Source organism: Solanum dulcamara, chromosome 6, assembly GCF_947179165.1.
Source record: "Solanum dulcamara chromosome 6, daSolDulc1.2, whole genome shotgun sequence".
NCBI lineage: Eukaryota > Viridiplantae > Streptophyta > Magnoliopsida > Solanales > Solanaceae > Solanum > Solanum dulcamara.
The window spans coordinates 66,454,238-66,480,114 of NC_077242.1; the positions used below are offsets into that span (position 1 = coordinate 66,454,238).

The following is a 25,877-nucleotide window of genomic DNA, read 5'->3' on the forward strand; positions in this document are numbered from 1 at the left end:
CGATGGCAGAGGACTGTGCTCTGTTCCCCCATGTTGGACGCTCCCTCAGAAGATGGCCCATTTGGCCGCATTTATAGCAACCAACCCTTCCTGCTCTGCATTCTCCCAAGTGGAGCCTACCACACTTGCCGCATGGTGGCTTTCCCTTCGAACCCTGACTTACATTGGCCGGGGATTGAGAAACCTGGGGTCTGAAATCCTGGCGACTTTGTCCCTGTCCATCATACTTGTCCTGCAGCATCGGTGCGCTGGCGGTAGATGAGGCATAGGTGGAAGGCCTCTTCTGGAAGAAGGACCTGTTGCCCTTGCTTTGCCTCTGCTCATTCTCATGCCCAGATGACCTTGCCTTTTTGCTCAGGTGCTCTTCTCTGTCTTTTCTCTTTTCCTCCTCTACCTGTTGAGCATACACCATTAATCTGGAAAGGTCCATATCCGAGATCAACAATGCTGCCTTGCATTCCTTCTTCACATGCCTCCCTAATCCGGAGATGAACTTCCTCATCTTCGACCTCACATCAGGAATCATTTCTGGAGCATACCGGACAGTTGGATGAACCTTAGGCCATACTCCTTAACCGACCTTCCTTCCTGCTTCAGATTAACGAATTCCTCTACCTTCGCTTCCCTCAATTCTCGGGGAAAGAAGTGGTCAAGAAAAGCCCCCTCGAATTCATCCCATCTAGCAGGTTCAGCATCTTCACCTCTACTCTGCTCCCATTGATTATACCAAATATTTGCCACATCTTTGAGTTAATAAGACACCAACTCGACCCCCTCGATTTCTGTAGCGTGCATAGCTTTTAGAATCTTCCACATTTCATCAATGAAATTCTGGGGATCTTCATCAACCTTAGAACCCGTAAATGCCGGTGGGTTCATCCTCAGAAAGTCTCTAATTCTAGTGGCAGCAGATGGTTCCTGGGAACTAGAGCTGAGAGTCGGCGAACTCTGATTGCCACTTCGGGCGGCCATTAGTTGGGTGAGCATGGCAATTGCCCCTCGAAATTCAGCTTCTGATGTGGGTGCAGGTGGAGTAGATGGCACTTGAGGTGCCTCCGCATATCTCGCGGGTCGGCCTCTAGATCTTGCTGGGCGTGCCTCTGACTGTGGCATCCCTGCATTATCAATATTCCTCTGGCTAGCGGTACGTTTAAGAGGCATTATCTGTAACGTATGAACGCACGAATTAGAAAGGAAGTTTCATGGAGTTCAACTCCATCGCACGAATTTAGAGTATGAAAGAAGTGAAACAATTCCTAATGTCCTATAGCCTCCTGCTCATAAGTGTGGTGCACAACACACCCATAAGCAAGACTCTACTAGACACGGCTTCATAGACTCCCTAGGACACTTGAACTCTGTGCTCTGATACCATGTTTGTGACGCCCCGGGAGGGTACCCTAGACGTAACCGGCACCCGAAGGCCATCTCTGACCTCCGAGCGAACCACTTGGGACAATCACTCATTCATTCAAGCACATTCTATTAGCAGAAAACTCAATTTAAGAAATACTTCTCATATCATAAGGGCCGAAGGCCAAACATTTACAATCAAGACGATAATCAAAATAGGAATCCTCAAGATGGCCGCTCGACCTCCTCACATCTTAGTCTATGAAGCCTCTATTCAAGTCTAAAAGGTGCCAATGACAAGCCCATGGCTACCGACAATCTAAATAAAGAAGAGACAATCCAAAAACTGTACAGGAAGGCCCAATATCCTTCAGGAACTAGGAGGACTCACCGACTGGCTGAAAGTGTAAGTTGATCTTCAACGGAGCGCCGGTTGATGATCTCTAGTACCTGTCTCTGCATCATGAAACGATGCAGGCCAAATGGCGTCAGTACATGGAATGTACGAGTATGTAAAATGGCCGAATACAACGAACATTAAGGAAGAATAAATCAACTCGGGAGCTCAACTCAAAAGGGATGACAACTCAATCAAATGTCCTAAGTCTAAACAAGGATATGATTTAGACTGGACCAATCATATACAATTCAACTCAATCTGACTCAGAGTACTATCAACACTTATTTGGGAGTTTCTCTTAACTGACAACCAACACTTATGAGCCAGTGAAGGTACAACGAAACGACGTCGTTGCCACGCCCGTTCATACCTTGCCAGGGCATGAACGACGAACACTCATGGATCCAATCCAACCAGGTCCTATAATGTCAGGACAAAAGCTCTCGGGGAAGCATCCGACTTTAACGGTTCAATCCCCCCTACGTTTGGCAACACAGGTATTGGGTTCGAGTATGGACTATACTCTTGCCCAATTCGGTGCTCGATACTCCTCCCAAGACTCAATGCTCATAAAACTCCATCAACTCAACTCAATCAACTCATATCAACAAGTCTCATTACAACCTTGTCGACTCATCAACTCTGTCACAATCAAATATCAATCTCAATGCTCAATCTCAATCATATCTTCAAGGAAGCTTTAAATGCACATGTATAACATCATCTAGATATAATCAATCATTACCTCATCCATTTGTGAAAGTCCTCATGACTCACCACATCTTCAAGACTTCAAATTGACATTTTTTATAATAGGCAACATTTTTAAGAAACTAATATACTTTATCAAATCTACATAATTAAGAAGATCAATAAAACATATTTAGCAACTCATTCCTTCATCATCTCATACTCACATAAGGGCTCATTTTAGGAACCTCTTAGCACAACAACATTAGCACATAAATAATTAAATAAAATGGAGACCAAGTTCATTCAAACATGTACCATACCAAGAAACTCAATTTTCATGGATATCTAACCTCAAGACAAGAATAGGGCACATGGGTGGACTCAACCCATGTTTTGGTTAGCCTTACATACCTTAGTGAAGACTTGAAGAAAACCTTGTAGTTGGGTCTTCAATGGAGGACTCAAATCTTGAAGTTCTTGGACTCTTTTTTTTGTTGGAAATGGAGAAGAAGAGAAGAGAGAGGAGCTAGGGCTTTTAGAAAGAGAGTGAGGGCTGAAGAAAATGGTCCCAAAGTATACAAGGCTTGGGTATATATAATTTGGGACAATTCCCAAATTGCCCTTCCTCTAAAATTCTGAAAAATTAGGCCAAAATGCCCTTGGCGCGATAGTGGCGCGTCGCGCCCTTGCAGCGCCAAGGCCAATTACGCCTAAAAACCTGCACACCTCGTAGTGGCGCGCCGCGCCAGAGACCAAACTACTGAGGCATGTTTCTGGCGCGATATAGGCGCATCGCGCCCTTACAGCGCCAAGCCCATTGTTCTGAATTCTGAGATTTTGGCCTGAAAAACCCTGCACACTTTTAGTGGCGGGTCGCGCCAGGGACCAAACTACTGAGGCATGTTCCTGGCGCGATAGTGGTGCGTCGCGCCCTTAAGGCGCCAGGGCCATTTCCCCAGCAGTGGTAACCCAGGCCAAAATGAAGTCCCTATCGTGCTAGTTCGTCTTCGAATCGTCATATCTTTTGGCCCCGAACTCCAAAATCTACGTTCTTGGTGGCATTAGAAAGAAGACTCGACGACCTTTAATTTGATAGGTCGTGGGCCACCCAGATTGACGTCTTTCAAATGATAGGGTCATTGAAAGTCAACCCTTACGTGAACTTGTCCTAGACTTAGCCACGATGGATCTTTTGGACTTAGCTCGGTCCTAGGGGTCCTCAATGACCCCACATCACCTCCAACGCTCTTAAACTCCTCAGGGACTCATCTTAACTCAAGCACGTACTTTGAAATAAATGCGATGGGCCCCACACGTGTACAAAGAAGGCCCGAATCTTAGGAAAAATTTTGAGGGGTGTTACAGAAGGACCTGTTGCCCTTGTTTTGCCTCTGCTCATTCTCATGCCCAGCTGATCTTGCCTTCTTACTCAGATGCTCCTCTCTTTCTTTTCTTTTCTCATCCTCCACCTGTTGAGCATACACCATTAGTCTCGAAATATTCATGTTCGAGATCAATAATGCTGCTTTGCACTCCTTCTTCACATGCCTCCTTAATCCGGAAACGAACTTCCTCTTCTTTGACCTCATATTTGGGATCATTTCTGGAGCATACCTGGATATCTGGATGAACTTCAGGCCATACTCCTTAACTGTCATACCTTCTTGTTTTAGCAAATTCCTCCACGTTCGCTTCCCTCAATTCTTAGGGAAAGAAGTGGTCAAGAAAGGCTCTCTCAAATTCATCCCACCTAGCAGGTTCAACATCCTCACCCCTACCTTGCTCCCATTAGTTATACCAGATGTTTGCCACATCCTTGAGTTAATAAGACACCAACTCAACCCCCTCAATTTCTATAGCATGCATAGCTTACAGAATTTTCCACATCTCATCAATAAAATTTTGGGGGTCTTCATCAACCTTAGAACTCGTGAATGCTAGCGGATTCATCCTCAGAAAGTCTCTAATTCTAGTGGCAGCAGACGTCTCTTGGGAATTAGAGCTAAGAGTCGGTGAACTCTGGTTACCATTTCGGGTAGCTATTAATTACGTGAGCATTGCAATTGCCCCTCGAAATTCTGCCTCTGATGTGGGTGCAGGTGGAGTATCTGGCACTTGAGGTGCCTCCAAGTATCTCGCAGGTCGGCCTCTAGCCCTTGCTGGGTGTACCTCTGATTGGGGCATCTCGGCATTATTAACATTTCTCTGGCTAGCCGTGCGTTTAGGAGGCATTATCTATAACGTGTAAACACACGAATTAGAAAGGAGTTTTATAGAGTTTAACTCTATCGCAAGAATTCAGAGTATGAAAGAAATGAAACAATTCCTAATGTCCTATAGCCTCCTGCTTATAAGTGTGGTGCGCAACACACCCATAAGCAAGAATCTACTAGACACAGCTTTATAGACTCTCTAGGACTCTTGAACTCTATGCTCTGATACCATATTTGTCACGCCTTGGGAGGGTACCCTAGGCGTGGCCGGCACTCGAAGGCCATTTCTGACCTCCGAGCGAACCACCTGGTCTAGTCACACATTCATTCAAACACATTCTCTTAGAGAAAAACTCAATTAATGGTATACTGTTCATAAATTAGGGCCAAAGGCCAAACAATCATCAACTCGACAAGAAATTTTAAAAAGGGCTACTCAAAAGAACAATTCAACCTTTCTACACTCCGGTCTATGAAGCCTCTATCTACAACCTAGAAGGTGCCCATGACATACCCATGGCTACCAACAATCAATACAAAGTAAATGACATCAAAACTATACAAAAAGGGCTTAATATCCTCCGAAATTAGGAGGACTCACCGCTAGCTGGGAGTGGGTGTGGATCTTCAACGGAGCGCTGGTTGATGATCTCTAGTACCTGTCTCTGCATCATAAAATGATGCAGGCCAAATGGCGTTAGTACGTGAAATGTACTGGTATGTAAAATGACCGAATAAAATGACATAAAGGAAACATCAAACCCACTCGGAACTCAACTCAAGAGAAATAACAACGCAATCAAGTGTCCTAGGTCTAAACAAGAATACGGTTTAGACAGGAACAATCACATACTATCCAACTCAATCTGACTCAGAGTACTATCAAGACTTATGTGGGAGTTTCTCTTATCCGACAACCATCACTTATGAACCAGTGACAGTACAACAAGCCGACGTTGTTGGCACATCCGTTCATGCTTTGCCAGGGCATGAACGAGCCAACCAATCATGTATCCAATCCAACTAAGTCCTATAATGTCAGGACAAACATTTTGGGGAAACATCCAACTTTAACAGTTCAATCCCCTCATACGTTTGGCGACGTAGTTATTGGGGTCGAGTATGGACTTTACTCTTACCCAATTCGGTGCTCGATACTCCTCCCGAGACTCAATGCTCATAAAACTCCATCCAATCGACTCAATCAAATCATATTGACAAGTCTCATTTAAACCTTGTCAACTCATCCACTCTAGCACAATCAATCATCTCTAAATTATATCTTTCAAGAGAATTTTAAAGACACATTTATAGCAACATATAAACATAACCAATCATTTCCTCTATCTATTTAATCAATCTTTGAAACTCATCACAACTCCAAGGCTTTAAATCAACAATTCCAGATAAGCATCATTTTTAAAAAAATAACATCCTTTATCATAATCCACATATCTAAGAAAAATCAATAAAACATATTTAACAACTCAACTTTATCAACTCATACTCGCACAAAGACTCTTTTTGGAAGTTCTTGAGTAAACCTCATCAACATAGCAAGAATCACTCTAATAGACAACAAAACTCATTTGAACACAACCCTAGTAAGAAACTCCAGTTCTATGGGCATTTATCCTCAAAGAAGGTATAGGGCACATGGGTGGACTCAACCCATGTTTTAGATAGCCTTACATACCTTAGTGAAGACTTTGAAGAAAACCTTGTGGTTGGGTCTTTAATGGAGAACTCGAATCTTTAAGCTCTTGGAACAATTCTTTGTTAAAGGAAGACTTGGAGAAGAAGAAGAAGAAGAGAGAGGATCTTTCTAGGGATTTTCTAGAGAGAGAGAGAGGGGATGAAAATTATGTTCCCAAATGCTCAAGGATGATACATATATAATTTGGGACAATTCCCAAATTGCCCCTTCTCAAAAGTTCTGAAAAATAGGCAAAAATGCTCCTAGTGCGATAGTGGCACGTCGCGCCATTGCAGCGCAAGGCCGATTACGCCTAAAACCTACACACCTCATAGTGGCGCGCCGCGCCAGAGACCAAACTATTGAGGCATGTTTTTGATGCGATAGTGGCGCGTCGCGCCCTTATAGCGCCAAGGCCATTGTTCTTGGGTTCTGGAAATTAGGCTTGAAAAACCCTGCACAACCTTTAGTGGCGCGTTGCGCCAAGGACCAAACTACTGAGGCATGTTTCTGGCGCGATAGTGGCGCGTCACGCCCTTACAGCGCCAAGGCTATTTCCCCAGCAGTTGCAACCCAGGCCTAAAATAAAATTCCTGTCGTTCTAGTTCGTCTTAGGATCGTCATATCTTTCGACTCCGAACTTCAAAATTTACATTCTTGGTGGCATTGGAAAGAAGATTCGATGACCTTTAATTTGATAGGTCGTGGGCCACCCAGATTGTCATCTTTCAAAAGATAGGGTCGTTAGACCCCTTATACGAACTCATCCCAAGACTTAGCCACGACGAATCTCTTGGATTTAATTTGGTCCTAGGGGCCCCTTGTGACCCCACATCACCTCTAACATCCTTAAATTTCTCGGGGACTCATCCTAGCTCATGCATACGCTCCTCAATACTCGGGTTCGACCCTACCCGTATACAAGAAGGGTCCGAATCTTAGGAAATATTTTTGAGGGGTGTTACATAAACCACATCCGGTATTCTTCCTACACTTGGTAAAGGACCTTAACACACATGAACAAATAGGATATCACCCGCTCTAAGCTTATATACTTACGGCGAATGGTTCAGATTCTTAGCATAGAACTTGTGGGTTGTTACACCGCAGTCCCTAAATTTGAAGAGTACTTTTTCAGAATTTATTTATTTAATTATGGTTATGATACTTATTTAGATAATTAGTATAATCTTTATCTTTAAGAATTAAATAACGCATATTTCTATCTAATCAATTAAATATATACTTGATAAAATGGAAAGAAAAGGTAACAAAGAGGAGTTGGATCCATTTCTTTTATATACGAAATCGACAGAATATGACTAGTCAAATCCAAAAATATTTTCTCTGTTAGTGAATGTATTTGATTCTCAACTGAACGTGTCAATTACTCAAAAAAGGTTGCTAAGTAGTGTTCGTGTAAGCGGAGGTAAATTCAGAATTTATATATTAGATTTTATAATAATTTTAAATTAATAATGACAATTATTGAATAATAAAATATTTAGATATTTAGTGAATATTTTAATAATTCACCAGTCTCAATTTATGTTGTAATTTTTTCTTATTGAATTCACACTTCCTACTTTCTAGAATTTGGACATAGAATTTTTAACGTTTTAATTTTAAAATTAAAATTTACATATAAAATATTATAAGTAACAATTATTTATAATTCAAAATATTTAAAAGAATTATGAAAAAATCTAGATTAAAAAGAACTTCATTTGACTCTCAAAAATCAAGCACCATCATATATATATAATTTTGCGCTAAAATTATTGATCAGTTCCCGTAAATTTGCACGCAACATGCTGGAACCACCCGAATGATAAAACGACCCACATATGCTCGAAAAGGCAATGTGATTCAAATGAGGATATGAGAATATATTACTTTGCAAGTATATATATAGAGAGCAATCTATGACCACTCCATGTAAGAAAAAGAAAAGAAGAAAAAAGAAAATGTTTGTTTAATTATTATTTTTTTGTGGAAGAGAGTTTACATGAAGAAATGGAGAGTGGATTGCAGCCAGGGATGACTTGCCGATGTTCTCTTAATAATAATTTTATTAAGAATTTTATATCGGCAAATTGTCCCTGGCTACGTTTCGCTCTCTTCTTCTCATGCAAATTTTTTAATCACACTTATTTATTCTTATTTATTATTTGTTAGAAATAAGATTCTAATCTTTATGTACATTGCAGATAAAGTCAGAATTTGAAGCTCATACCTTCATCTCTAACTCCTCTCCAGATGTATATGTACACGTATGGTAAGTAATAATTCAACTTACGATGACAAGGCATACCGTAAACTCATTTAAGCATGTTATACATATATATGTTTTCGGCTCATATTATCTGTCTTTTTGAGTTTGTGTACACCCGTTATAACGTTGAACAAAATCTGAAAAGAAAAGTGAGGCATGATCACTTCTTTTCTAAATTCAAACTCTTTTTGGAACTCAACCAGAAGAGGAGCAGAAATCGAAAATCTTGGTTTGTGACCCTGGAAGAATGGTTGAGAGGATATTAGTTGATTTTCAATTCACAATCTTGCAAATATATTATGGGAGGGACTTAGGGATTGTTCGGTACGAAGGAAAATATTTTTCATGAAAAATTATTTTTAGAAAAATACGTGAATTTCTTATTTTTCTGTGTTCGATACGTAAGTTAAAAAAAATATTATCCTTAAAATATTTTCATATAATCTCGACAAATACAAGGAGGCGGATGGAACCTGTTTTTCCTATTTTCACTAGAAAGTCATTTTCTTCATTTTTAAGAAAATTATTTTTCTAAAAAAATGTTTTCCAGATATTTTGAAACATGATTGGAAATTCTTCTTTTGTATTTTTCCTTCTTTTTCTTTGAAAAAATATTATGTTTTCAGATGGGAAGCTTAGAGTATTGGAGAAAAGAAAGAGATAAATGGTTGTTCAAAAGCTGAACTTCGCATGTTTGAAGTAAACACTGAGAAATTATTCTTACACAATCCACTAAAGCTTTATTTCTTATTTTGTATTGGTCTTTAATTTTTCTTTTTGTTTTTGTTTTCCACCCAGTCTTCAGAGCTTGTGGTGTTCTGACTAAATTCGGATCGCGAATTGCAGGGCTCATTCGAGGGTGACGCTCCAACATGATTTTTTTTCATATTCAGGGTTCGAACCCGAGACCTCTGGTTAGGGGTGAAGCAGCTCCATCACTGCACCACTACCCATGTTGGTGGTCTTTAATTTATATTCCTCTTGATAAATATTTTTTTAGGGCATAAATTTATATTTTCGTATCATAATATGTCATAAGTTATATATGAGTATGCCTTCAGTTTCTAAAGAATTTGTACCTCACTAGTTTCAATTTCTAAAAGTAGGTGTGTCAATGAGATGGTTCGGTTGGTTATTTCTTAAAAACTATACCATCCCATCTTTTCGGGTATTTTATAATGTAAAATCAAAATTAGATTCTTTAAAACTATCTCAATCATATCGGTTTTCCATCATTATTGTTATGGTTCGGCTAATTTTTTGTTTTATTTTACTTTTAAAGTATCGCCTCAAAATACACTATTATTAAAATATTTTTTTCACAAGTGTGTTCTTGAAAAAGCACTTCCATTCTTCACCAAGAAGCCTTAGAATGTAAAACCTTGTTGCCGTAATGTTTGATCTAAAACTTTCAATAGAAGTGTTTGCATAAGTTTTGCCGTATTGTTTGATGGAATATTTATTATAGTATCTTTTAATTTTAAACCTAATTAATTAAAATCTAATGAAAGGGCAAAGGCCCAAACTCACCCAATCACTAGACCTAGGACCTAGGTAATTTTTATATTTGAAAAACATTATAAAATTTATTTATACATTATTTTTTTTTGAACTTGATTTATACATTAAATTTAACATTTGTTCATATATAATATATATTTGCATACATGTAAGGTTGTTCGGTTCGGTTCAAAAAAATTTCGATTTTTTTTATAAATCAAAAATACCGTCCCAATTATTTGGGACGCTTATACGCTTAAATAAAAGTCCATAATTTTATTTTTAAAATGATATAAATCCGTTCAGTACGATTAGATTTGATCGGTTCAATCAATTTTTCATATTTTTTTGACATCCCTATCTAAAAGGCAAAATTTAAAGACCAGACCAATCCTTTTGAGGACAAACGGTGTAATTTTATGATGTTATATTGCTTGTTTTGAATAGATGCAAATGAGCAGTGTGTTGAATTTGTTTCAGTCAAAATAACCAAAGTTAATAAATGGTCAGTCATTGTTACTTTGATAAAATGAGCTAAACCGTGGATCAAAATTCAATCTGCTTAAGTATTACTATTAAATTTTAATTTCTTTATTTGTTCTTCTATAATTTTAGTATCTAATATAATTTTTATTTTATTTATTATGGCTTTATATAAGATATTAAATAAATAAATTAAAATTATTTTTTAAAAAATATTTTGACAAAATTTTTCATGAATCAATTTAAACTAGATATCAATCCAAATCTTGATATTAAAATAAATTGGATTGAAATAAATTAAGCTTATAAATAAGTGAGTCAGTAATTAATCTAAACTTTAATAAATTGGATGAATTATAATTTCATGTACTAATTTTGGTACACCTAACTAACATAATAAATAATATGACACGTATGGAGAAAATCCTACTAAATTTATCATCAGTTTTGAAAAATGTTATTTACATCTCACTATCATCCACCTTTTCTTCAAATATCAACACCACAAGTTCTCAACTCAAAAAAGACAAGGCATAAAATCCTTCAAGATATTCTTTCTAAAAAAAAGTTTTCAAAATTTATAATCTGAGACTATATTCAAGGCATCTTTAACCAAACACAAGGACAATACTTGAACTGTATTCCACAATCAGCATAGAGGTTAGTAATTATTTCTTAAAGAGGAAACTAGCATAACTATACAAGGAAATAATGTAAACATAAACTTTAAGTACGCATGTTCATGCTTTCACACAAATTTGATACATATATCAAAATCTCGAACATAATAATCTCACATATGTTTTATCATAAAGAGCGTACATAATGCAAACAACGCATTAGCGGCTTTAGTGATAGAAAAAGTTGAACGTAAGGAGTAACTCTAGATCCTAATGGGTAGGGAGAGGACTATAAAAGTTTTAACTTTATGTCAATCAATTAATGGAATGAAAAGAAGAGTCTTGTCCACTATAATTATGGGATTGGCATAATATTGGGTACACATATCTGACAAATACAACTTATTTAAATATTTAATTAAAAAGGGATAAATATTTGCTTAAAGGAATGGTAATTAATTCTTCACAAATCATCTACATTAAGATGACGTTTATGTATTATTAGGGTTTTTTGGAATCTCTTTTCTGTTTAATACTCTCCGCCTTTTACCTTTATATTCCATTATTGTTATACACCATTTTCAAACAAAATCTCTCCAACAAAAATTCTGTCGTATTAGGCAGACATATCAGAAGTAGGACCAAATGTAGATTTTTGTGTATAAGAATGACCTACCAAGATATGTTAGTACTTCATATGCTGTACACAAAATAAGTAGTTGATAGTTTATGCACCTCTACAGATTTTCACCTTAGTGATGGACTCGACTAATTTATCTTTTTCGCAGTATTTGCTAGACAAACTTAAGATAAAGTAAAAATTAGCAACACTATTTTTACGTAAAAAATACTCGGCTCATAAGGCGAAAAATCGCGACCTACATCACTATAAGATTTGTCTCAACTTCACTAAAATAATGAGCCTCAGTATATATATAAAATACAAGTACTTGCAACCTAGGAATTAACTCTAATCCATAACTTCAATAATCTACATAGACTGTTGAACTCTCTTCAAGTTATCCCAACTTGAAGTTAAAGTAAACACAAAGGTATTCCCTAAACAGTGTTTCTAAGGAAACAGTAAGGTACAGCTCGATTCAACTTCCTAATACACAATAACCAGAATAGAAGACTGTAAAACATATGACTACAACACACGTTCTTCAATCTGGTTAATTATATCAAGTTGCGCATCGATCGCCAGTAAGAACTCTCTCAGATATGCTCTTGCTTATTTGCTTAGATTCCTCCTTTTCTCTCAGTATAAGTGCCTGAGTCTCTTTGTGGAAGTCTTTATATATTTATAGTCTCTTGTTGTGCTTCCTAGTTGGAATGACCCTCTAGGTCATTTCCTCCATTTTTGATCTTTTCCACTGTATATAGTTTTTCATTAGTGACCCCAAGTCATTTATGACTTGCTGGGATTGACAGTTCGGTCACCTAATCGTTCGTTTGAGTTTTTATGTCTGTTTCTGTGTTTTGGAGCTTTTGAAACTTGAATAGTTGAGTTCGGTCAAAACTTCAAATAAATGGCTTCAGAATGAAATTCTGACAGTTTCATTAGCTCTGGAATATCGAGTTTGGTCTAGAATGACCTTTCGTGGGGGTCCAAGGCTTCCGATCTCATTACGAGCCCCTTGTGAAATTTGGCTAAAAATGGAGCTTAGGTGTGGGACCCACTTTACATCGAGACGACCTCGGTTGGAAGTTTTGACATCTCCATTGAGTCTCGAATATCGTTTCTGAGTGGGTAGTATATTCTATTTGCTTTGGTGGAACCCCAAACTATTTTTGAAGGTCCGTCGAAGACTTGTTGGCCATAACTTGGGCTAGCATAGTGAAGGCGGTCCAAAACTCGGCATGGGTAACTTGATCATCTAAAGGATCATTAGCTTGAGAGACTTGTCTTCTTAGAGACATTTTCTAAAAATTACAAAGACCAATCGTTAAGAAAAGAACCTTAGAAGCACAACTCTATCGCATGACATAGATCATGAAAGTAGTGAAATATTTTCTAAAATACCTTATAGCCTCTTATTCATAAATGTGGCGTGCTTTACACTGATGAAAAAGACTCTACTAGATGCAGCATGTTAAACACCCTAGGAAACTCAAATATTGTGCTCTGATACCAAGTTTGTCACAATTCGAATGAGGGGCCTAGCCGTGCCACGATGATTGGGAGCCCGAAGGATCCCAACCAAGTCTCTTAGTATATATTGCATTCATAAGGTAAGATAAAACATTATAAAACGAAGCGGAAGAATAATCCCAAACTTGAAAGTCTAGAAATAAAAATGAAATCTCAAGTCATATGTCCAAACGGACTACATCAACTCTCTGTCTAAATATGCCTCTATCATACTAACATAGGTGGGGGCATAGAATAACCCACTAGCTCTCCAAATAAGAAAGAAACATATCAAAATAGCAACATAGTATAGGGGTAGCAAGAAATGAAATAAGCTCGATAGGTAGTCCCCGAAGCATGAGGACTTACCAAATCAAGTGAACAAGTCTTCAGTGTAGCCATGAGAGTGTGTAGGGTAATCACTGAGCCCTACATTATAAGATAATGTAGGCCAATAAAAGAAGTATGCGTTAGTAGTTTGAATGTACTAAGTATGTGAGCAATGCAATACATGATATAAAAGAAATGATGTAATGATCAAGGTTAGAACACATGATAAGTAAACCATTTATACGAATTTGTGAATCATGAGTAAGGCTAATGTCATTTAAAACCATAATGCATTGTTAAAAAGAGAACTTCTACAATGCATGGATAGTCATAAGTCATAGTGGAAAACCATAAAAGAGTTTGCAAATTATTAAGTAGTGGTAAGGATCTTAAATCATATTGAGAGTCATAAAACCATGAGTGAGAAAAACATACTTTACTTTGTGAGAGACATATTAGCCATAGTAAGAAATACCTTAAACTTTGAGAGAGAGACATTTTTACCTTTGTGAGAGAGACTGTTAACCGACATTAACCATGTGAGCTATAACAGGGAGTCCCTATGTTTACCCATACATTGAAGGGAAGGGGGAGACTACTTGTCAAGGTAGACTCCTATATGCCTAAGTGGATCCACTAAGCTATATGAAGGATCAAGCTTCAACTATGGGTGACCCTCAAAGAAATCAACCCTCTTCTACGGGTGTGGGATCCCCTTTTTGTCAAAATAAATCAAGCCACTTCTTGAGCCCCTTGTAGAATTTGACCAAAAATAAAGCTTGGGTGTGAGATGCACTTTTTGTCGAGAAGACCTCAATTGGAAGTTTTGACAGCTTTGTTGAGTCTAAAATACCATTTTTGAGTGGGTATCATATTTGTTTTGATTGAGGGGGCCCCAAACTATTCTAAAGGTCCGGCAAAGACTTAGGATTTTAAATCCCAAGTGCTAGTGCAGCAGCATCCGATGCAGCCGCTCCCATAGAGCCTAGGGTCGCTCCTATGGAGCCGCTTCTGCGGTGAGCTTGTCATGCCGGCTAAGTCACCCAGGTTAGCAGGCGTCACTCCTGCGGGACCTTGGTCACCCACGACCTCACATCTATGAAGCAAATGCCTACTCCTGCGAGCTGATCGGTTTGTTGACCATAGCTCCTACAGAGACCTTTGGTTCTCCTGTTGTGTCTCGCCTGCGATATCGAGGTTATTGATGCAGAGTTTTCTATGACTTAAATCACTTAAGACTTTATTTATTTTAGTTTGTTGGGATATTTTCAAGAGGTGATATCTTAAGCTTCAAGGGTTCCACAATTCCATTTTAGATGCAATTTCGGACCCATTTATGATTATTATGAATTTGGTTTCTAATTACATATAATGACATTGTGATCGATATTTTAATAGTCTGGCGGTAATCAAAGGTGTTTTGGAGGTGGAAAGCTTTACTTTTGAAGATTTGTAGCGCGTATGATCGACTTAAAGGTACACTATTGTCTCCTATTTTGATTGAGCTTTATTAGATAATTTTTAATTATGAATTACATATGATATAGGTTGGTAATAGCTAACTATTAGGTTTTCTTCCTTATATTCTATTTTCTTGACTCTTGTTGAGCCTTAAACTAGCATAGTCTCATGAAATTCTTAGTTTAGGCTTATGGCCTTGCTTGTGATAATACTTGGCATGTTTATCCTTAGTAGGATTGATATTGGTGGCCTTAGGCTAGGTTTGAGCCTAAAATGCCTTAAAATGCATTATTTTGCCCTTGTAGCTAGGTGTGGCTTCCAGTAAGGCTTATTTCAGAAGGTGTATCGTGTGCTAGTATCTGAGACCTTAGTGACTCATCGTAGCCATGAGTTTGTCTTAGCTATGCTCGGTTTTGATCTGGAGTGACATATTTGGGTTAAGGCGTCATTCTTTGAGTATTCTCCCCCTATTTGACTTTGAGATTCTTTTTGTTTCCTTCGTTGTATGATTATTGGTAGGCTTTTGATGCTTTATTATGCTGTTATTATATTGTTCGGCCCGAGGCCGTATTTATAGAGTAGTTGGATCCTAGGTTAGTGCCCTCCTCCTTGGTAATGCAGTAGGATTGGTATTGTATTTCTGATTACGTGTACCTTATTTAGATATTGGTGATGGAATGCATTCCATTGGTTAAACATTTTCACGTGTTTTGTGCTACGATCCTAATTCATACATTGGATTTTCACTATTATTTTTGAGAAAATACATTTTCACACTTTTTACTATATCTAAACTGGTTTTCATGGGAGTCGTATCACTTTGATCACTTTGTTAAATAGTTTTTGAGACTTATAAGGCATCGAAGACCTAGTCCTTTTCTATTGGAAACACTTGAGACATATAGAATGTTCTAATATTTTACTTATATTTTTGGCCTGTCGTTGCCCTTTCTTAGCTGATTTGGCTACTTATTCCTCTGATACCATAATGGAGATAAATTATTGTATGACTTGGTTAGGGCCCAAGTAGTGTATACGGCCCCTCTGTCCATGAGTACCACTATACCGGATGAGAGAGATACGTGGCAGGCTAAAGGCCGAGATGGGTCTATACACTTAGTTATAGTTGACACCGGTTACTGATGATAATTCGGTTTTACTACAAACTTATATTCTTATGCATTGCCTATCACTAGTATAATCGATTATTGTTTGGTGCCCCAGGTTTATGAGGGTTGAGGATTATGTTTGTTGTTTGTACCTTGCGGGGGAGGGGGGGAGTATGGGCATCCTATTGGTTATTGTTTGATTATAATTGTGTTTATCTTGTGTTACATTTGTTGTTGGTTAATCGTGTCACCTATTCTGGACTTGTTGTTGGTACTCATTGTTAGGTTGAGTTAGATTAGGCTTTAGGTTGTTATGTGGTTAGCGGTGGTCGTCCACATGCTGTCCTATTTTATTGACTTTTGTAATAATTTTTGTTGTGAGTAGGTTGTTGGACTTGCGCTTTCAGGTACGTTCTTTGATTCGATTCTTTTACTTTGTGTATTTTATTATTTATTTCTCATTCCTTATTCTATTATGTTATATCTTCTGTGTCGTGGCTTGTGTTATAGTTCCCTTGTTTATATGTTTCTTATACTTTATTTATTTGTGGAGCTCGTCGACCTAAGACTACTCAGTACCATTTGTTTGGTATTCACATTACACTTCTGCTCCCTGCAGATCATAGTATGGGTTATCGTCATTGATTTAGATTTCATGTAGAGCAGCTTTGAATTTGGAGATTGGATGAGCTTTTGGTGTTTGGAGTTGCTAATTTTCATCTATTTTGGTCTAGGACAGTCTTTTCTTTGCTTTCGATGACTGTCAATATCTATATTTATATTTGTAAAAGCCTTGTAGATTAAATATTCTACTCTGACTGATGCTAGGTATTAGGAAAGTATCTTGTGTTATATTTCTGTTTATTTCCTCTTTCTTCACATTGTTATAAGCCTATGGATTAGGCTTATCTACTAGCAAAGTGTAGTAGATGCCATCATGACCTAAAAAATTGGATCGTGTTACTAGTTCAACATGAACTTTTTCTCAACAAGGACTCTCTCCTTACTTGGATACTTGAGTATATACATTTTCATGTTGTGATTTTTACTTTCTTGCTCAAAAAATTACTTTTATTTAAGCTATGGTGTTTATTGTGTTTTGATTATTGAAGTACTTTGTATTCTTGTTCTGTTCTTGTAGGATTTGTCTTACTTTAATTTCCTTATTATTGGCTATGTTTTCTTATTATTTTTTACTTAGAATTACTACTCTCGAGCCAAGAGTCTTTCATAAATAGGCTCTCTACCTCCATGAGGTAGTGGTAAGTCTGGGTATGTTGTTGTTGGTCATTATAGAAAAAATTTAAAACCCCCAAAGATCGTGTAAGGATTCTTATTAACACTTCAAGAAGATTTTACACACTTGATATATCTGCTAACAAACGGCTATCCAACGATTTAACTAGAATCTTCTTTTTGACTAACTTTTAAAACAATGATTTGAAATTGCAAGAAATGAATAAACATGTGATTGTCGAAGTTTTATCAAAAACCACCGTTTAAATTTTAACATGCGATTCAACCTCCAGACCTGAGGTCAAAACTAAAATTTATGGTAAAATCTATTTACTAATAGCGTATATGACATAAATCTGAAAAATCATCAAATTCCTTCCACGATTCCATATTCATATCAATGATCAAACTTTCAAAGTTACTAGTAAAAAAGTCCCAAACTCTTCAACTAAATCATTGGTGAAAATGCTAAATAAATGATGGATCATGGAAAAAGTTCAAAATTATGGTTAGTATATTACCCCTTGCGAAATCGAGAAGATTTCCCCCAAAATCGTCCAAATGTAAGCCACAAATCTTCATAAAATGAGATATAAAATATGCCATCGAGTTTGGAATGAATTCTATTCGAGCGTCATTTCTTCTTGTGAATATAAAGCCCAATTGCAATCATGGTGACTTGACTCAACTTAACCCTTTGTAAATTTGCCCCTCTTCTGTAATCGCGAGGCACTAGCTAGTCCTCCTCATATGCCATTGCAAAGGCCCAAATCACTAGCACTAGAAATCAAAGTTTTTTGGTGTCTTTCATTTCTCATTTGTGTGTGTCTGAAACTCCTCTGAAACCCCAAAATATAAACTATATACGCAAATCAAACCTAAAATATGTTTCAAACATGTTTCAATACTCAAAAAACTGAGTCGGGATTATTTTGAAAAAATATTGACCATGGTCAACTCTAATTCTCCAAGTTCACTAGTAACCAATTCCCAATTCAAATTCCTGATCACTTCTGAGCCCATTGAGACTCGTAGAATTTATTTGACTATGTTATACTTTATAATTCACCTTACAGACCTAATGGATTCGTCAAAACTCAAATCCAAGTTCATTATCCATTTATCTGATATTTGCCAAACTTCAAGTTTCCAACTTCCAAAATTTGGATTTTCTTCTGTAATTCACATCCAATTGTCTTGGAACTGTGTCACCCATCTCTGTAAGTCATAAGTTGCATTGTGAATCTACAAGAATAATCTTTTATGAGGAAAGCACCCTAATACTTAAAACGACTGACAAATATATATTTGACTATATTTCTTTTTATTTTTCCAATACAAGAACACATGAATATTATTAAAGTGTTAATATTAGTGATATCAAAGTTAGCTAAAGTCGTGTCTTAGAGGGTAGTTTTGTAATTAAATGAATAACCCATATAGTCAATTACAGAATTACCCTCTGAGATAGTATTTTAGATAACTTTGATATCACTAACATTAACACTCCCCCTCAAGCTTAAAAGTAAAAAAATGTCTTGAACTCCAAGCTTGGAACTAAGAAACTGATAAAGAACTTTGGTTACACCCTTGGTTAGTATGTCAATTGATTGTGTTTGTGTTTAAATATATTTGGTACACACTAATATTTGAATATATCTTGTTATATTGTATACATGATAACATAACCCTTTGACTAGGTTAACCTTTTATGTATCTAACAATTTTCAAAGCTTCCTCCATGTGTGTCATTTTTGGTTGGTGAAGAAACTAACTCAAAGTTTACACACCAAATCAGATGTCAAGTCTAGTCATAGTAAGGTAGAGTAAATTTCCTATTAAACTTTGATAAGCACCTCGATCAACTTGGGGATCATTTTCTGTAGTTTCTGAGTTGATATAGTCATCTTACTGCTTTGAAGTCAACTTAGAGTTGTAGTTAGTAGAAGTTATTGTTGGTTATGCACTTCCCAAATCAGTTTCAAAAATGAGATTTAATGCATGTTTTTTCTGATGCATTAGCATCCCTTGTCTTGATCTTGCAAACCCAATGCCTAGTAATTATTTTAGCTCACCCAATTTTTTCATTTAGAAGGTTTGATTGAATCAATTTTTTATTGCTTCGATGAGCTGAACACTACTTCCTATAATTAGCATGTCATCTACATGAATGAGCATAAAAATAGATCTCGTTGGTGTTTGTTCGATGTATAGAGAGTGATCATGTTCACTTTGTTTAAACTGAAACCTTAACAATGCCACAAACAGTTTAGCAATCCACTTATCTAGGATCTTATTTCAATCCATAGAAGAATTTAATTAGTCTACATACTTTGTTCTCCCCCTGACTCCTATATTCCAAAGGTAGATGCATATATATTTCACCAGTTAAATTACCTTGAAGAATATTAAAGACATCCATCTAATGGATGTGCCAATATCTTTGTGCAACAATAGCCAACACTATCTTAAATATCTTTATTTTAATACTATGACTAAATATTTTTGATAGTTTTTACCTTCCTTTTGGCTATACTTTTTTCCGCTAACAGTGACATCATGAGATCTTATGTACAATTGTTGTTGTCTTATCGAGCATAACCAACATAAATGTTGATAAATGGGGACTATGTAGTTTTCATGATTGAAAAAATAAACCATGTTCATGGTTACTCTTATATTTGATATTACATATAAGGTATTTTTGTGATAAGAAATGCACAATACAATTTGGTAGTGTATGGGAGGAGATGGAAGAGTAGTATAAATAACAAAAAGTAATTAAAGAAAAATCCCGTAACACCCCATAACATTCTAACTTAGTTTTTCCATGGAAATAAGAGAAAATTTATGAAATATGGATCTGGGCAGCAAGTTTGTGTCCCGGACTTGTTCTTATATTTTAGTCCGGTTAAAATTTTTAGACATTAGAGTTCGCGATGTATTTTCATCGCAGAGAAGAAAATTTTTAAAAACTAAATTTAAGGACCAGATGCGCATCGACGTAGGAGGGGATTTTTGCCCAATTTTAGTTTTGATAAAGCATGTTACGGTATTTTTCCACCTATTTTCAACTTACCTCACGGTATTTTGGGACCAAAATCTGTCCCTTATCAATACCCTAGGGGCATTTACTCTCATTAAACACTTAGAACTTTTGAGAGAAGAAGAAGAGTTAGGGTTCGAAGTGTTCAAGCAAGTCTTTGATTTTTAGCGAGAAAACCTTCATTTTAGGTATGTAAGGCTATCAGAATGTTGGACTAATTTTGCCATTGTGCCCTATGTATTCATAGAGTCAAATTGAGTATGAGTTCGATTTTCCAACTTCATTAAAGTGAATTCTTGAGTTATCTATATAAAATTTATCGATCTATTGTATATGTATATAACTATACGTTGACAAATTTAATGAGTTGGATCCTTGAGATGTCTGTTCATGATTTCATTCACATGAACCCTTGTTGATTTTTGCATTAATTATTCTATGCATTGTTTTGTGTTTAAAGAATGATTATTTTCAACACTTAATCCAGAAAGAGTTTGACATGGGCATGAGCCGTGGAGTCTATTAATATTTATTTTGAGCATGAGTTTTAGAAGTTCCTTAATTGCTATTTTGAGCATGAATATTTTGAGTAAGAATGAATTGAGTATTATTGCACTTATTAACATATATTTGAGATTGAATTGAGGAACTAAAGTATGTCTTTAAATATTTTCATTGAGTTGAGTTTGAGTCAAGTCTAAAAGATTTTTAAACTTCTATTATTTTGACTATGAGTATTTTGAGTATCAATGATTATTTGAGATAGAATTTTGAGAAGGTATGAATGAGTTCGAAAGTATGTTTTAAATGAAAGAATTAATGATTGCGATGAGATTGAGTTTGATGAGAGTCCAATGAGAGTAGATGAGATGATTGAATAAATTGATCTGATTGAGCATATGAGCACATTGAGTCTTTGGGAGTAGTATTAAGCACCAATTTGAATAAGAGTAAATAACTACTTAAATCCCATAAATTATGTAGCCAGTGTAGAAGAGAGTCTATGCCTCTCTAGTCCCAAAAAGAGGACTTTGATTGATTATGGATACAATGAGGTTGTTCGTCCCTTACCTATGCAAAGTGTTGGATGATTGTGGCAATGACACTGTAAAGCATTGTATCATCACTAGCTCATAAGTGATGGTTGTCGGTTAGAGAAACTCTTTAAAATTTAAATGGTTTGATTTGGTTGAGATTTCATATCATTGAGTCTATTTCAAAGCACTGCTTATTTTTAAACTACACGCTTATTGAGTTGAATCGACTTCATAGTTGAGTCCTTTGAGTTGAGTTGTGTGATGTTGAGTATGGTTGATCATAATACCTTCCAGCAATTTTACATACTCATACATTCCATGTACTTATGCCATTTGGCCTACATTATTTTATGATGCAGATATAAGTGTTAGAGATCATAAACAGACATTCCGTTGAAGATATATTTCCTTTGTGATATGTTTTTGAAGGAATCATATTTGTTTCATTCATTGCTTTTTGAGTTAGTTTTGTTCTTGTCTCGACACCTTCTTAATGGTCAATTAAGGCTTCATAGACATAGACTGAGTAGATTAGAGTTGATGTCCTTTTTGAGTCTATTTTTGAGAAAACTATTATTTATGAGATTGAGTTGACTTTTGAGATTGCTTATTTAAAATTATTCCTTCATTGAGTATTGATTTGTTAGCCTACTTGAGTGTCTTTTTTGAGTTATATAAAGTCTTCTACTGATATGATTGAATGAGTAATCAGACCAAGTGGTTCACTTGGAGCCAGCAATGGTCTCTGAGTACCCGCCACATTTAGGGTACCCTCTTGTGGCATGACAAACTTGGTAGCAGAACAAAGGATTCAAGAGTCCTAGGGTGTCTATGAAGTCGTGTCTAGTAGAGTCTTGATTATGGGTGTGTCATGCACCACACTTATAATTAGAAAGCTATAAGACATTAGGAATTGTCTCACTTCTTTCATATTCTGAGTTCGTGTGATAGAGTTTAACTGTATAAAACTCCTTTCTAATTTGTGCATTTACACATTGAATATCATTGTTTCTAAACATATTGCCAGCTAGAGGAACACATCAGCACTTAGGTTTCATAGTTCGAGGTGCCCCAACCTCTAGGGTGAGAGCTAATGGTCGACCAGCCCGGTCTAGTGAGGTGCCTCAAATGCCTACTACTCAACATGCTTCTACTTCAGAGGTAAATTTTAGAGGATTTATTGCCATACTCACTCAATTTGTAGCTTCCCAGAGAGGTAGCCAAAGTTCACCAGGTCCTAGCTCTAGCTCTCAAGAGCTATCAATTTCTGTGAGGATTAGAGATTTCCTGTGGATAAATCCGTGAGTCTTCATGGTATCTAAGTTTAAGGAGGATCCTAGAACTTCATTGATGAGATGTAGATGATTCTAAAGGTGATGCATGCTACTAATATTGAGGGAGTTGAGTTAGTTTCCTATCGGCCCAAGGATGTGGTAAATGTTTGGTACACCAATGGGGGGAGGTTCGTAGGAAGGATGTTGAGCCTTCTATTTGGTATGAGTTTGAGGGTGCATTCCTCAATCACTTATTTCCCAAAGAATTGAGGGAAGCTAAAGTTGAAGAGTTTGAGAATCTACAGCAAGAGGGGATGACAGTGAAGTAGTATAGTCTTAAGTTCATTCAGCTATCTAGATATGCTCTGAAGATGGTTCCAGATGTGAGATCTAAGATGAGAAAGTTTGTTTCTTGGTTGGACATACATGTGAAGAAGGAGTGTAAGGCAACATTTTTGATTTCTGACGTGGATGTTTCTAGAGTTATGGTGTATGTACAACAGGTAGAAAAAGATAAAAGGAAGGATAGAAATGAGCATTTGAGCAAGAAGGCCAAATCAACTAGGCGTGAGAATGATCAGAAAGTCCTTATTCCAAAAAAGATCTTCAGGCTATGCTCCATCATCAGCGAGTGCACTAGTGCACAACTATAGGTATGATAAAAAATTTCAGAGTCACCAAAATTTCAGAGCTAAGGGTTTCAATCCCAAGGAAGTGTGGATCAAGGCTAAAAAGAAAAGTCGTCTTTTGAAAAGTGTGATAAGATCCATTTGAGAGAGTGCAGAGAGGGAGACAATGGTTTCTATAAATATGGTAAGATGGGTCAATTTTTAGAGAGAGTGTTTTATGTGGGGCGATAGAGCCCAATCTTCTACTTCAGCACCATCACGTCAAGGTAATTAGAGAGGTACTATTTCAGGTACAAGTAGAGGTTCAAACCATTTGTATGCTATGTCTAGTCACCAGGATTAGGAGAACTCGCTAGTTATTGTCACTAGTATGCTTTGAGTCATTTATTTTGATGCTTATCCTTTGCTTGATCCGAGTGCTAGTTTATGTTTTGTGACCCCATATGTGGTTAATAAGTTTGAGATTACTCCTGAGTGTCTTCTTGATCCTTTCAATTTTTTTACTCCTATTGGTAAATCTATTCTAGTTGAGAGGGTCTATAGAGATTGTACTGTGTCCATCTCTCACAAAGATATCGTTTTTGACTAAGTTGAGTTAGACATGGTTGATTTTGATGTTATTCTTGCATTGACTAGCTATATGTCTGTTATGTCTCAGTTGATTGTAGAACTCGTATTGTTAAGTTTCAGTTTTTGAATTAACCTAACATACAGTAGAAGGGTAGTCCAATAGTGTCCAAGGGTAAGTTCGTCTCATACCTTAGGGACAGGAAGTTAATATCCAAGGGTTATATCTACCACACAGTTTGAGTTGGAGATGATAGTGTGGAGGTTCCATCCCTTGAGTCCATTCCTTTTGTTAATGAGTTTCTCGAAGTCTTTTCTGATGATCTGCCCAAATTTCCTCTTCATAGAAAGATCAACTTTGGGATTGATGTTATTCCTAATAGACAACCTATCTCAATTCTACCATATAAGATGGTTTCCACTAAGTTGAAAGAATTGAAAGAGCAATTAAAATATCTCTTAGATAAGGAATTCATTAGGCCGGTATGTCACCTTGGGGAACTCCTATCCTTTTCGTGCAAAAGAAAGATAGTTCCCTCGGGATGTGTATCGACTATCTTAAGTTAAAACAAGTCACCATTAAGAATAAATATCCTCTTTCCAGAATAGATGATTTATTTGACCAACTTCAGGGTGCCACTTGTTTCTCAAAGATATACCTCAGATCAGGCTATCAATAGTTGAAAGTGATGGAATGTGACATCCCAAAGATGGATTTTCAAACCTGCTATGGTCACTTTGATTTTCTTGTTACGTCTTTTGGTTTGACTAATGCTCCTACTATATTTATGAACTTGATGAATCAAGTATTCAAACAATATTTAGACATGGTTTTGATTATGTTTATTGATGATATATTAGTCTACTCCCAAAATAAAGAGGAGCATGCCAACCATCTCAGAATTATTCTTCAGACTCTCAAAGATAGGGAGTTGTATGCTAATTTTTTGAAGAGTGAATTTTGGCTTCATTCTATGGAATTCTTATGCCATATGATATTTAGTGAAGATATTTGAGTTGATTTGCAGAATATTGAGGTAGTAAAGAACTGGCGAAGTCCACATCCTCGACTGACATAAGAAGTTTTTTGGGTTTGGCTGGTTACTAAAAAAGTTCATAGAGGGATTATCATCTATATCATCCCCATTGACTAAGTTGACTTAGAATAAGGCTATGTTACAATAGTCAGATGCTTGTGAGAAAAGTTTTCAAGAATTGAAGACCCGATTGACTATCGTTCTAATTTTTTCCGTACCCAAAGGAATAAATGGTTTTGTTATTTATTGTGATGCGTACAAAGTTGGATTGGGTTGCGTGTTGATGCTAAAGACAAATTCATAAAAGGAATTATTCGACTCACGACCTCGAATTAGCACCAGTGGTGTTCACATTCATTTGTATAGAGTGCATGTTGATGTGTTTACTTATCATAAGAGCCTATAATACATGTTTATTTAGAAAGAAATCAACTTGAGGTAGAGGACATGGCTTGATTTTCTCAAAGATTATGACATGAGTATTCTCTATAACCCAGGTAAAGTTAATGTGGTTGCGAAGCTCTTAACAGGTTATCTACAAGGAGCACTACCTATCTGAAGGAAGGAAAGAGAAAGTTAGACAAGGAAGTGCATAGAGTTTCACATTTTCAACTTATTAATTCTAGTGAAGGTTGTGTTATTATTCAGAATGAGGCTAAATCATTTCTAGTTGTGGAGGTGAAGGAAAACCAAGACCAAGGACCTATTCTATTTCAATTCAAGGACGATATTCATAAGCAAAAAGTCATGGATTTTTCTAAAGGGAGAGATGGAGTGTTAACGT

At 36.6% G+C, this 25,877-nt stretch overlaps 1 long non-coding RNA gene across 1 annotated transcript; it reads left to right on the forward strand.

Moving 5' to 3' along the window:
• The first annotated feature begins 8,461 nt into the window (after positions 1-8,461).
• On the forward strand, positions 8,462-9,840 carry LOC129892508 (uncharacterized). Its single transcript, XR_008767332.1, has 2 exons — positions 8,462-8,633; positions 9,477-9,840. It is a non-coding gene; the product is annotated as an uncharacterized LOC129892508 (long non-coding RNA).
• Positions 9,841-25,877: the final 16,037 nt, after the last annotated feature.